This window comes from Ahaetulla prasina, chromosome 8 (genome assembly GCF_028640845.1).
Source record: "Ahaetulla prasina isolate Xishuangbanna chromosome 8, ASM2864084v1, whole genome shotgun sequence".
In the NCBI taxonomy this organism is placed as follows: domain Eukaryota; kingdom Metazoa; phylum Chordata; class Lepidosauria; order Squamata; family Colubridae; genus Ahaetulla; species Ahaetulla prasina.
Genome location: NC_080546.1, coordinates 80,884,568 through 80,897,515, shown reverse-complemented (window position 1 = coordinate 80,897,515; position 12,948 = coordinate 80,884,568). Strand labels below are relative to the sequence as shown.

At 42.9% G+C, this 12,948-nt stretch overlaps 1 protein-coding gene across 2 annotated transcripts in view; it reads left to right on the top strand.

Moving 5' to 3' along the window:
• The window catches only part of CORIN (corin, serine peptidase), a 149,301-nt gene that overhangs the window by 10,474 nt on the left and 125,879 nt on the right, over positions 1 to 12,948 (top strand). The window lies entirely within an intron of this gene.

Below are 12,948 nucleotides of genomic sequence, written 5' to 3'. Positions count from 1 at the left end.
TTATATTCTGTAGTTACCAAAAGCTCACTCCTTTCTATTATCTAATATTTTCTAAGCATTAAAACCACAAATCAAAAGTTTATTCATCAAAAAGTCTATAATGGGTTTCCAGTTAGAAAAGATATATAGATGTTGTCCTTTCATTAATAAGGAAGTCACTTTAGACATCTCTACAAGTTCCAACATCTTTACCAACCATCATCTATTGCGGGAGGAGTGCTGAATATTTTTAATTTTGAGCATCTAAATAATCTGGCTACAATAATACAAAAACAAAGTTCCAGAACTTTCCCCCCAGCTGTTTATCCATTAGTCGCATAAGAAAAGTCTCTGGTTTCAATTGTATATTAGCCTTTAAAACCATATGAATTAATACATGTGTTTGAATTCAAAAATTTCTGGCTTTGGTACAGGTCTACCAAATATAATGTTCCTCCATGTTGTTCTATTTCCAGCATGAATTTGAAGTACCTTTATACATTCCAGAGAATTAATTTCTCTGGTGCCGTATACCAACAGTACATCATTATATAAACAAATTCCTTAAGACAGGAACACAATGTAAATTTAAGCCTTTCAACCACATATTTTCCCTTTGTATATTAAACCAAAATTCTTAGCCTTTTTTTTTTTACGTTTTATCATGCCTTCTTTCACTTGTTCTTCTGCCTCAAATTTCAACAAAAGTACATTTTAACAATAAAAAGTAATTGTATTAAGAAGCACAAAGATATTTTCAGACACAGCTTAGATTTGCATTTATTCCATGTTCTCAAAATGGTACCTCTAACGTAGTATTTTTAAAATCTGTAGTGTATATAACTTAGCTTTAATCATACCAGAAATATCCATGCCACTCAAATCTCGTATTATGTTTTCCACTCGCCTTTTCCTAATAGCCATCTTCTGTTTTTCAAGAACACCCACTCCTTCTTCCAAGCTAAGCAACAGACAGCAAAATACGATTTTAAATCGGGTAGATTCAATCTTCTTCTTTACATCTTCTAATGTCTCATATTTAACTTACGGTTCCCCTCCCACCCGCCATATAAATTTAGATATATTTGGGATATAAACCTAGATATCCAAGTGGAAGATCACTTAAATATGAGCCAGGAGTGTGTGGCAATAGCCAAAAAAGCTAATACAATCCTTGAATGTATAAACAGAGGTATAGAATCAAAATCAGGTGATGTATTAATACCGCTTTATAAACCTAATAAGATCACACCTGGAATACTGTATCCAGTTTTGGTTACCACATTACAGAAAGGATGTTGAAAGTTTGGAAAAAGTGCAGAGAAGAGCAACTAAGATGGTTAAAGGCCTGGAGACTAAAACATGAAGTCTGTGCGCAAGCAGTCCAAAGCCCCTTCATTGCACCATTTCCAGCAATCCAAACTTCAACCAAATTAACTCAGACAAGCTACCTATTTGATTTTCCCTTTTGCCTATGGAGCCAGCTATGACCCCTACATGACCCCATAGGAATCTGACAACAGCCAATAGAATACATCAGTGATGGCAAACTTTGACATCACCGCGTGCCAGCCTGCGTGCTGGAAGTGGCACGCAAAACCACCCCATGAGGTATGCATGACCCTGCTGGCCTTTGCACACGCGGAAGCGCCGATACCTGGAAGAGCGGCAGTCCGTTGCGCATGCATGAGCTGGCACCCAAACAGCCGGGTACCAGCATGGAACGCGCGCCCAACGAACAGCTGGCCATCACACATGCACACAATGTCAACATCAATTTGGGTGTTGGTCTGCGCATACATAATAGCAGATTGCTCTTCCGGGTTCTGCCGCTCCCATGCGCGCAATGGCCAACTGATCGGTGCATGTGTGATCACAACAATGTGGAATAGGAGCCAGCAAGGCCATGCATTCTTTGTGGGATGGTTTTGCGTGCCGCTTCCGGCATGCGTGCCATAGGTTCGCCGACACTGGAATACATGTTCTTCCACAAGAACAGGAAGCTCAAATACAAAGCCCAAAAGAAGGTATAAAAACCACCCACTCTCAACTCCCATTTTGCCAGCTGCCCAGAACCACAAACCCACGTGGTTCTGCTTCATCAATAAACCCATCTTTCCAATCAACCTCCATGTTTTCCTTCTCCCAGCTTGGACCTAAATCAGATGGATATTTCTTCCAATGGCTTGTTCCGCTTCAAACCTCCTCAATTACAAACTGCCTTCACTGTTGTGTTAGCCACAATTGGGCAGAAAAATCCCGTGGGATTGGCTGAGTTAGTTAACGACCAATCAGGCAATAGAAAATGTATGTCAGTCAAAAGAATGTTTGGCCAATGATATTACACACAATGGTGATAAGTCCTGTAGTCCAGGGCAGAGGTCACCAACTTTTCAGACCGCTAAATTCATAATTTTAAATCCCGCGGACCACTGATATGAATTTTTTAAAAAGATAAATAGTATTTAGTGCAATATAAAACAATGCAAATAATTTTTCCGCGGACCACCAACATTTTCTCGCAGACCACCAGTGGTCCATGGTCCACCAGTTGATGACTACTGGTCAAGGGCAGGACACACCTCTGGATGAAGCTTCTCTGATTCTCCCAACTTTCCATTGGGAAGACTGAGCCCTGCACACAATTGGAAGAGGATCCAAATTCCAGGGTCAGGCGACCCCCTCCCCTTTTGCGTTGCTGCTTCAGGGCACAGCAGGAATTGGGTGCAAGGGAGGGGCTTCATATGAGAAGGGGGTTAATCCAAAACTAACCTGAAAAGGCTAGATTGAGATCTGTCACCACAAGACGCTTGGCCATCTCCCATGTCTGCATGGTAGTTTTTGAACTCCTGAACTCTTCCCTTCCTTGTTCCTAAAAATAACTTGGGGTTACCCAAGTTAGCTGCGCTTATTCCGTGCCTAAATAAACTCCTGTGGCTTAATGATAGCTACTGTTTTGAAATTCGCAAGTGACATGTAGGTTTTACCCCTTGTTAAGCCTTCAAAATTTTGAGAAAAATATAAATGCAATTAAAATAATCCTACATTATTATTGAAAATACTATTCAATAAAAACAGTTTTTGTAGAACTTCGTAGCACAATCCTTGAAGATGACTTACCTAATTTAATTATGCATGCTTTTAATCAGGTTAGGTCTCGTAACAATTAAGGTTTCCGCTTCTATTAATTCCTATTAGTTCTACAAGTTCCACTAAAAATCTAGAAATTCCAACCGAAGCACTGAGGAGTTCTCAAAAACATTGGATTGTTATTATTTTTGCAAGGAACAAAAACTCACTTTAGATTCTGAAGTATTGTGCTGCATTTATGTATTCGCTTTTATCCTGCTTTTATTACTTTATAAGTAACTCAAGGTGGCAAATATACTTAATACTCCCCAGTCCACCTAGAAAGTACTGTGCAGTGGGGATTCCCTTCAAACAAGTTTTGTTGGACTGGAACCAAAAGGAAACCACATACCAAAGACTTTTTCTGCTTACAGGAGGTTTGATATGTAGTTCCTTTCTGGCATGAGTCCAGAAACATATTTGCAAAGGAATTCCACACCACCAGGCATGAAATGGCAGATGTGAATGGATTCTAATTTCGGCACCTACAGTATTCGGATTAAAGCACTCGCTGGAAACCAGTCAGTAGAAGGAAGAACTGCCCTAGTAAAATAAAGATTCTTCTCTATCAAAGCTTTCTGGCATGAGTGTGTATTAAATTAGATCGATTGGGATAATTTAAAACCTGACAATGAACATTGAAGCTATAAATATTGACTCTGTGCCAAGATCTGACGAATATTGTCTCTTCTAGGTTTATAAAAAACGCTATCCGTATTCTTGACGGACTATCAACTTGTCTGGCTATGAGAAAGGGAGGCCTAGAAAGATTTATCAAGCTTGTAATTCCTGGGGAGGAGATGGTTAAGAGTAGGTTAAGAGAGGAGAGCCTTCGGTGGTTAGCCTATTAATTGAGGGTTCAGAATTTGGGCCATCTTTCTTCCAAGCCACATTGATTAGCCAACATGTGTAGAGTTTAACCATGCCATCTCTTATTATGGATTATTTGATTCACTCGTTTTAAACCCTTCCTTTTCTCTAAGCGCGGAAGTTGGCTTACTTTGGGATGACCCTTTGGTTTACCTGCATAATCCTGCAGGGGAGGCTGGTCTGAGAGACAGCGATTGGCTTAAAGTCACCCAATGAGTTTCTGTGGCTTAGTGCAGGGGTCTCCAACCTTGGTCCCTTTAAGACTTGTGGACTTCAACTCCCAGCTTTTCAGCAAAGCTGGCTGAGGAACTCTGGGAGTTGAAGTCCACAAGTCTTAAAGGGACCAAGGTTGGAGACCCCTGGCTTAGTGGACTTAAACCAGCATGTAGGTGACACCACATTAGCTCTGCCTTGCCATGGTGAAGGACCTTATAAAGAAACGTCACTCAGCCTCCACCAAATATTTAGGTAAAGGTAAAGGTTCCCCTTGCACATACGCGCTAGTCATTGCCGACTCTAGGGGGTGGTGCTCATCTCCGTTTCAAAGCCGAAGAGCCAGCGCTATCCGAAGACATCTCCGTGGTCATGTGGCTGGCATGACTCAACGCCAAAGGCGCATGGAACGCTGTTACCTTCTCACCAAAGGTGGTCCCTGTTTTTTCTAGTTGCATTTTTATGTGCTTTTGAAATTACTAGGTTGGCAGAAGCTGGGACAAGTAACAGGAGCTCACCCCGTTACATGGCAGCACTAGGGATTCGAACCGCTGAGCTGCCGACCTTTCGATCGACAAGCTCAACGTCCTAGTCCCTGCCACCGGGCACGATTAATTGGCTGTTCTGCTCTCTTAGGGGCAGTTTCTGTGCGCAGGCCACCTGTTGTGCCTTATCCTTCTCAGCCGGGCCCCTCCCATCTCCTCCCGGGCCTGTTATCAGACTCCGAGTCTGATAATGAAGATGAACGGCCTGTCATGCCTCCAGCCCCCGGCCCTGGCCCCATGCCCGGAGAGGAGTCAAGGAGTGAAAAGAGAAATCCAATACAGCTCACTCATACTGTGTGTGTTCCTTCGACGCAGCCGTCAGAGCAGGAAGTCAGCCAAGTGGTGCAATTACCCAGACCTGCTCCCTCTGACCCCTCCCTTTCCCAGATGCCAACAGTAGAGACAGCTGAAGACAACTCAGAGTGGGAGGATCCTCGCTTCCAGAGATCTGAGAGGCGACGCCAGCAGAAGGAAGGGTGGGGCAGGCCTGGATAAATGCTGAGTCATGGAGCCACACCCCACAGCCTATATAAAGGACCTGCTTTTGGCATTCCAACCTTGAGTCAAGCAAAGTCTCATCTAGTTTGCTGAAGTCACAACTTGGACTCCTGCCTGCCCTGAGAAACCTCGAAGGAATTTGGCAAAGCTGCAGAGGCTTCGTTGCCACGCTTGAGACGGACTTCCTAGACCCGGTCGTCGGAGGGGGAGGGGGACACGACACCACCCTTTTATAGTAGTTGAAGTCTCTGATGGTTAGAAGTAGGGCTACTTACTCTAAAGATACAATTTGCTGTCACTCTTGACATAAGAAAACTCACAAAGATACATCTCAGCTTTTTAATTTGTTAGTTGATTTCAGTGTTATTTGTAAAATCAGTTTGTACTTACAACAGTTCATTTAATGACAGTTCAACAGCACTAACAAATGTAACGTATGACTGTTTTTCACAGTTACAACTTTTGCACTAGCCTCCAGGTCATGTGATCAAAATTCGGATGCTTGGCAATTGCTTTACATTTATGACCATTGCTGTGTTGCCTTTCGCGACCTTCCGACAAGCAAAGTCAATGGGGAAGCCAAATTCACTTAACAACCAAGTTACTAAACTATCACTTGCAGTGATTCACTTAGCAACTGCGGCAAGAAAGATGGAAAAATGGGGCAAAACTCCGATAACAAATGTCTCACTGAACAACAGCAATTTTGGGCTCAGTTGATTACCTGTATTTTGTATTAAATTCGTTAAAAGGTTTATCTGAGCAGAAAAGTGAGAGGAAGGAAGGAAGGACCGGTTTTTACAATTGCAAAGAAGATCTTAAAACTTTAGAAAAACTGAGATGAATTTGAATTTGCAAAAGTGTATTTAAGGGGTTGTTATTAGTTACGTCAAGTCTATGTCAATTCATGGCTATCCTGTGGATAATTGATTTGAATTGTATTTGGCCTTCAGCCGGGCAGTTCATTGTGGCTAGACTAGCATGCATGTCATCGCGAATATCATTCATACCCTAGTCGTCTCCTGAATGGACCACCGCAACAAGCGGTCAGGCTTTTAAAGAGTATCCTGGAAGCTTCGGGTATTGCAAAATGCAATGGGACAAGCAGTTATGCGTACCTCAATATCTGCGCACATTACTTCCCTGCCTCGCAAGATCTCAAATGGACAGCTAACATCAAAAACATCATTAAAAAAGGACAACAAAGAATGTTCTTTCTGCGCCAACTCAGTAAGCTCAAACTGCCCAAGGAGCTGCTGATTCAATTCTACAGAGGAATTATTGAGTCTGTCATTTGCACCTCTATAACTGTCTGGTTCGGTTCTGCAACCCAACAAGAAAAACACAGACTTCAGAGGATAATTAGAACTGCAGAAAAAATAATTGCTACCAACTTGCCTTCCATTGAGGACCTGTATACTGCACGAATCAAGAAGAGGGCCGTGAAAATATTTGCAGATCCCTCGCATCCTGGACATAAACTGTTTCAACTCCTACCCTCAAAACGACGCTATAGAGCACTGCACACCAGAACAACTAGACACAAGAACAGTTTTTTCCCGAACGCCATCACTCTGCTAAACAAATAATTCCCTCAACACTGTCAGACTATTTACTGAATCTGCACTACTATTAATCGTTTCATAGTTCCCATCACCAATCTCTTTCCACTTATGACTGTATGACTATAACTTGTTGCTGGCAATCCTTATGATTTATATTGATATATTGATCATCAATTGTGTTGTAAATGTTGTACCTTGATGAACGTATCTTTTCTTTTATGTACACTGAGAGCATATGCACCAAGACAAATTCCTTGTGTGTCCAATCACACTTGGCCAATAAAATTCTAAAAAAAAAAAAAAAAAAAATTGTGAGCGGCACTGGTTGTCGATTGGTTTTTGGATCCGATTCAGAGTTCTAGTTATAAGCTTTAAGGCCCTACAAGACATAAGACTGGGATATTCAGGGGTCTGTCTCTCCTTAATTACACGTACCCAGTGGTGGGATTCAACCCATTTAACAACCAGTTCGCTGAAAATGTGAGTGCGCGAGCACGCGCAGGTGCACAGCTTCTGCGCATGTGCCCATAGCTTCCGTGCATGTCTGGCTTCCATCACGCGGGGAGAGTCGACCGAGCAGGCTTTCGGGACCTGCTCTGCTCCATCTCTGCTCTCCGGGGCAGTGACTGCTCTTCTTCGCTGCTGCTCTTGCTGGGAGAGAGAGTCTCTTGTGCAATTTAGCAGCTGTGAGCCGCCGCTTTCTTCTAAGTCCCATCTGGAAAGCGCTGTGGCACAGAGAAACAGCATTCAACATGGCTGCTGCTTCTCTGTGCCGCGCACTTTCCGGATGGGACTTAGAGGAAAGCGGCTTATGCTAAATTTCACAAGAGATGCTCTCTCTTCCTGCAAGAGCGGCAGCGGAGAGAAGCAGCTGCTGACCCTGAGACCACATGGAGTGTCTCTGCGAGCAACCGAGCCTCGACAAGGGACAACTGCAAGATGTCCGCTGCAGCCAGCTAAGAAGAACCCTCCAGTAGTTGAGGCCAGAGGGGGGCAGCGGCATGTGGGTAGAGGCCCAGGGCAAGGCTGGAGCCGGGGAATAGCGCATTTCCTGACCTGGCCAAGGCGAGTGGCGAGAAGACAGAGGCTTTGGGGCAAGGCTGGATCCGGGGAATGGCGTGTCCCTGGGCCCCAACCCGAGGCAAAAGGGAAATGGGTGGCATGCTTACCTTTGGTGAGCAGAGCGGGCGAGACGTGGAGGCGAGGCAAGGAGATTAGCGAAGGAAAGATAATATATAGGGCAGGGTGGGCGGGTGGTTGATTTTACTGGTTCTTTGAACTGTGCAAAATCATAACAATCGGTTCTCTCGAACCGGCTGAATCCCACCCCTGCACGTATCCACCTCTTCAGGTCTGGTAGGAGAGGCATGTTGCAAATTATGTTTGTCAGGGAGTTCAGTCATATAGAATCTAGGCAGAACGGTGTTTTTTTTTTGCCAAGATCCGTTTGGGATGTCTTTCCCCTCAAGGTGAGGCTAGCTCAGACTCTGTTGGCCTTCCAGAAGGCCCTTTAAATATGGTTCTGTCAACTGGCCTGAAATCATTCAAGGGACCTAAAATACTGTATGTATTCTTACATTTTTCTCTCCACAAACCATGCATTTATATGGCACTTGAGCAAATAATAAGGAAACCGAGATTTCTTAGAATCTCAAAATAGACACCAGAAAAACAACAGAGAGGTTAAGTTGGAAAAAGTGAATAATGTTCTGTTAGGAATAGATTGTAAGGAAGTTATATCACTCTATAATTATACAAGAATTGTTTTGTAATAGCCCTTCAGCAAACCCAAAGAATTTGCTTTTAAATCTGTTTATGCATAAATGCCTTGAAAACAATTTTCTTCTTTTTCTTTCCAAAAATCAATGCTCATTCAATTTTCATGTCCTGCTGAGGATTTAATTTTCAGAGTTATTTTAACGGTTTCATGTACTGCTTCTGTTAGCATTAACGATATTTGACATTGTAAAGTGTTTTGCTCATAGGATCCAAAGTTTCAGAGCTACTCCATTGCTGACTTGGGCTTGGAGAAATAGTGACTGAGTCACAGCCAGCTTGCAGAAGTTCTGTGAGAGATTTAATAAATATTTTTTTTTTAAGTTTAACTCATCAGATGGCCAGGCTTTTCATTATTTGTGGCTCAGACTGGTAAGACAGTCTGTTATTAATACAGCTGCCTGCAATTACTGCAGGTTCTAGTCCCACCAGGCCCAAGGTTGACTCAGCCTTCCATCCTTTATAAGGTAGGTAAAATGAGGACCCAGATTGTTGGGAGGGCAATAAGTTGACTTTGTATATAAATATACAAATAGGATGAAGACTATTGCTAACATAGTGTAAGCCGCCCTGAGTCTTCGGAGAAGGGCGGGATATAAATGCAAATAAAAAATAAAAATAAAAAAATTATTTGCCGAAGCCTAAATACTATATTGGGCATAGGGACCATAGCACTCTTGAATTTCAAATTTAGGCCTTTTTGTCTCCTTCCTCTTCTTCCTCCCTCTCCCTCCCTCCCTCTCTTTCTCACACACACACACACACACAAACACACAGGAAACAGACCTGCAACAGCTCACAAAAGTTTAGAAATAGTGTTTTGACTGCTGTACACAGTTTTATTATGATTTAAATTCCTACTTCTCAGTTCTAAGTTCAGGATATGATGTCGACTCTTGGTATATGTTGGGGATATTGAGTGGAAAGATTGGAATATTTCTTGTGGCTGGTTGGAGAAGGCAATTCCAAAAAAGAAACAAAGCACAGATAGCTTACATTTTTGAAGCCTTTGCTGACACAGGATGCTGGCAGAAGCCAAGCCAAGACAGTGCCGGCAAAATATTTCAAACTTCCTTGGAACATGGATTTTAACCAGATCTTTTTTCATATCTGCCAGCAAGATAAGAATTAACACGGATGGATTTCACTCTTGGTTCTGCCATTTGGCGTCCTCTTCCAAGATTTTTTGCACCAATTGAGAAACATATCATCCAAGGTTGCCGATCATCTGTTTTAAGAAGGCACAATTTGGGTACTTCACACATAACTTTAATTTCAGTCTTTGTTGTTGTTAGTTGTGAAGTCGTGTCCGACCCATCGCGACCCCATGGACAACGTTCCTCCAGGCCTTCCTATCCTCTACCATCCTCTGGAGTCCATTTAAGCTCATGCCTACTGCTTCAGTGACTCCATCCAGCCATCTCATTCTCTGTCGTCCCCTTCTTCTTTTGCCCTCCATCATAATTCCCAGCATTAGGCTCTTCTCCAGTGAGTCCTTCCTTCTCATTAGGTGGCCAAAGTCTTTGAGTTTCATCTTCAGGATCTGGCCTTCTAAAGAGCAGTCAGGGTTGATCTCCTCTAGGACTGACCGGTTTGTTCACTTTGCAGTCCAAGGGACTCGCAGGAGTCTTCTCCAACACCAGAGTTCAAAGGCCTCAATTCCCTGCTGCTCAGCCTTCCTTATGGTCCAATTTTCACATTTCAATTTCAGTCTTGGAGAGATCTAAAGTTGCAGAGATGCCAGATGAAGAGATAGGGTCAAGGGACTTGTCAATCAAATTGCTTCACAAATTCTGGATATTTGTATTGCGGTAGATCATTGGTTCCTATGAACCAATAATCAGCCAAGGAAGCCCCGTGTTGTTCAAACAGGAAAGGAATTTTTTTCCAGAAATGCTCCGAATACAAGTAGTTCTCGACTTACAACAGTTCATTTACTGTCCGTTCAAAGTTACGACAGCACTGAAAAATGCAACCATCATAAATATGACTCAGTTGCCAAGCATCTGAATTTAGATCATGTGATCATCGGGATAACGGTCATAATCATGAAAAATGGTCATGAATTCATTTTTTTTCCCCCAGTGCTGTTGCAACGTTGAATGGTCACTAAAGGAACGTTTGTAAATCGAGGACTGTCTGTAGCTGATTTAAAGTGTTTACAGTTTGCATGAAGTTGGGATGTTTCTGTAGACCCTTCTTGTACTGCCATAGTAATTTTAATTTTGGATGCCTTTTTGACGTTAAGGTGGAAATAAGGCAGTTGAAGCATACTAGAGCCATCTAGTGGTCTGCTTGGAACATTTTTTCGGGTGCATTTTTGTTTTATAACTAGCTCTGACATTTATAACTACTGACACCCATTTTAATATCAGATAAACTCTTCCCTAATTCACAGGGAAAAAATTGGAGAGGGGGGAAAAATATTCAGGCTGATTCACATAGCAGTTGCAATACGAGTTCTCCTGATCTATATAGTGTTGATTTCCTGGGTAAGTCATCAACTGAAGATAGAAGATGGATGTTGTGAGGCACTTCCTGAAAGATCGGTAGTGGCAGTGGGAACTACCAAGCTGCAATGCCAAGACAGAACCAGAGTATAGACAGTCCTCGATTTACGACTACAATTGAGCCCAAAATTTCTGTGGCTAAGCGAGACGTTTCTTAAGCGAGGTTTGCCCCGTTTTATGACCTTTCTTGCCACAGCTGTTGTCGTGTCCCACCCCCCACTCCGACGAACGAGTCAAGGAAGTCCGTAACAAACTTGGCAATGAAGCCTCTGCAGCTTGCCAAGTGCCTTCGAGGTTTATCAGGGCAGGCAGGAGTCCAAGTTGTGACTTCAGCGATAGGGTCCGATATCAGCAAACTAGATGAGACTTTGCTTGACTCAAGGTTGGAATGCCAAAAGCAGGTCCTTTATATAGGCTATGGGGTGTGGCTCCATGACTCAGCATTTATCCAGGCCTGCCCCACCCTTCCTTCTGCTGGCGTCGCTTCTCAGATCTTTGGAAGGGAGGGTCCTCCCACTCTGAATTGTCTTCAGCTGGATCTGCTGTCAGCGTCTGGGAAAGGGAGGGGTCAGAGGGAGTAGGCCCGGATAATTCCACCACCTGGTGGGCTTCCTGCTCTGAAGGCTGAGCCAAAGGAACACGCGCTGTATGAGTGAGGTTTATTGGGCTTCTCCTTTCACTCCTTAAATCCTCTCCAGGCATGGGGCTAGAGTCATGACAGGCCGTTCATCTTCATTATCAGACTCGGAGTCTGATAAAAGGCCTGGTTGGACACGGGAGGGGAGGGAGGACGAGTCACAACAGCTGTTGAATGAATCACTGCAGGTCTTAAGTTAGTTAATAACATGGTTGTTAAGAGAATCTGGCTTTCCCATTGGCTTTTGCTTGTTAGAAAGTTGCAAAAGGGGATCACATGACCCTGGGACACTGCAACCGTCATAAATATCTTCTCTGGTAATATGGTACTGCTAACTAGGGCATACAAAACCTTTGCTAGACCAATTCTCGAATACAGCTCATCTGTCTGGAACTTACACTGCGTATCGGGCATTAATACAATTGAGAGAGTCCAGAGATACTTCACGAGAAGAGTCCTCCACTGCTCTGCTCACAACAGAATACCTTATGCCACCAGACTTGAAGTTTTAGAACTACGCCGCCTTTGGTCTGACCTGCTACAACATCCTACCTGTCAGTGAGTACTTCAGCTTCAACCACAACAATACATGAGCACACAATAGATGGAAAATTCCAACATGGTTATCAAGAATGGAAGCTTTAATACATCCAAATACTTCTAATTTTAGAAATATTGTTAGATACAAGGAATTATTAACAGATAAGGGGGAACTGAAGCGGAAACAAGAACTGGAAGAACAGTGGATTGAACTAGATTGGTATATGTACATGCAAATACAAACAAGATATGAAAAAGATTTTAAACTATATGGTTTATACAGTGTCCTACCTATCAATGACTACTTCAGCTTCAACCACAACAATACACGAGCACACAGTAGATACAAACTTAAAGTGAACCGCTCCAAACTCGATTGCAGAAAATACAACTTCAGCAACAGAGTGGTCAATGCCTGGAATGCACTACCTGACTCTGTGGCTTCTTCCCCAAACCCCCAAAACTTTAAGCTTAAATTGTCTATTGTTGATCTCACCCCATTCCTAAGAGGTCTGTAAGGGGTGTGCATAAGCGCACCAGCGTGCCTACCGTTCCTGTCCTAATGTCCCCATTTATTCGTATCCCATTTCATGGATTCATAATCATGTTTATACTTATATCTTTAATCTTATATATGCTTGACAAAATAAATAAATAAAATAAGAGTCAGTTGCCAAGCGTCTGAA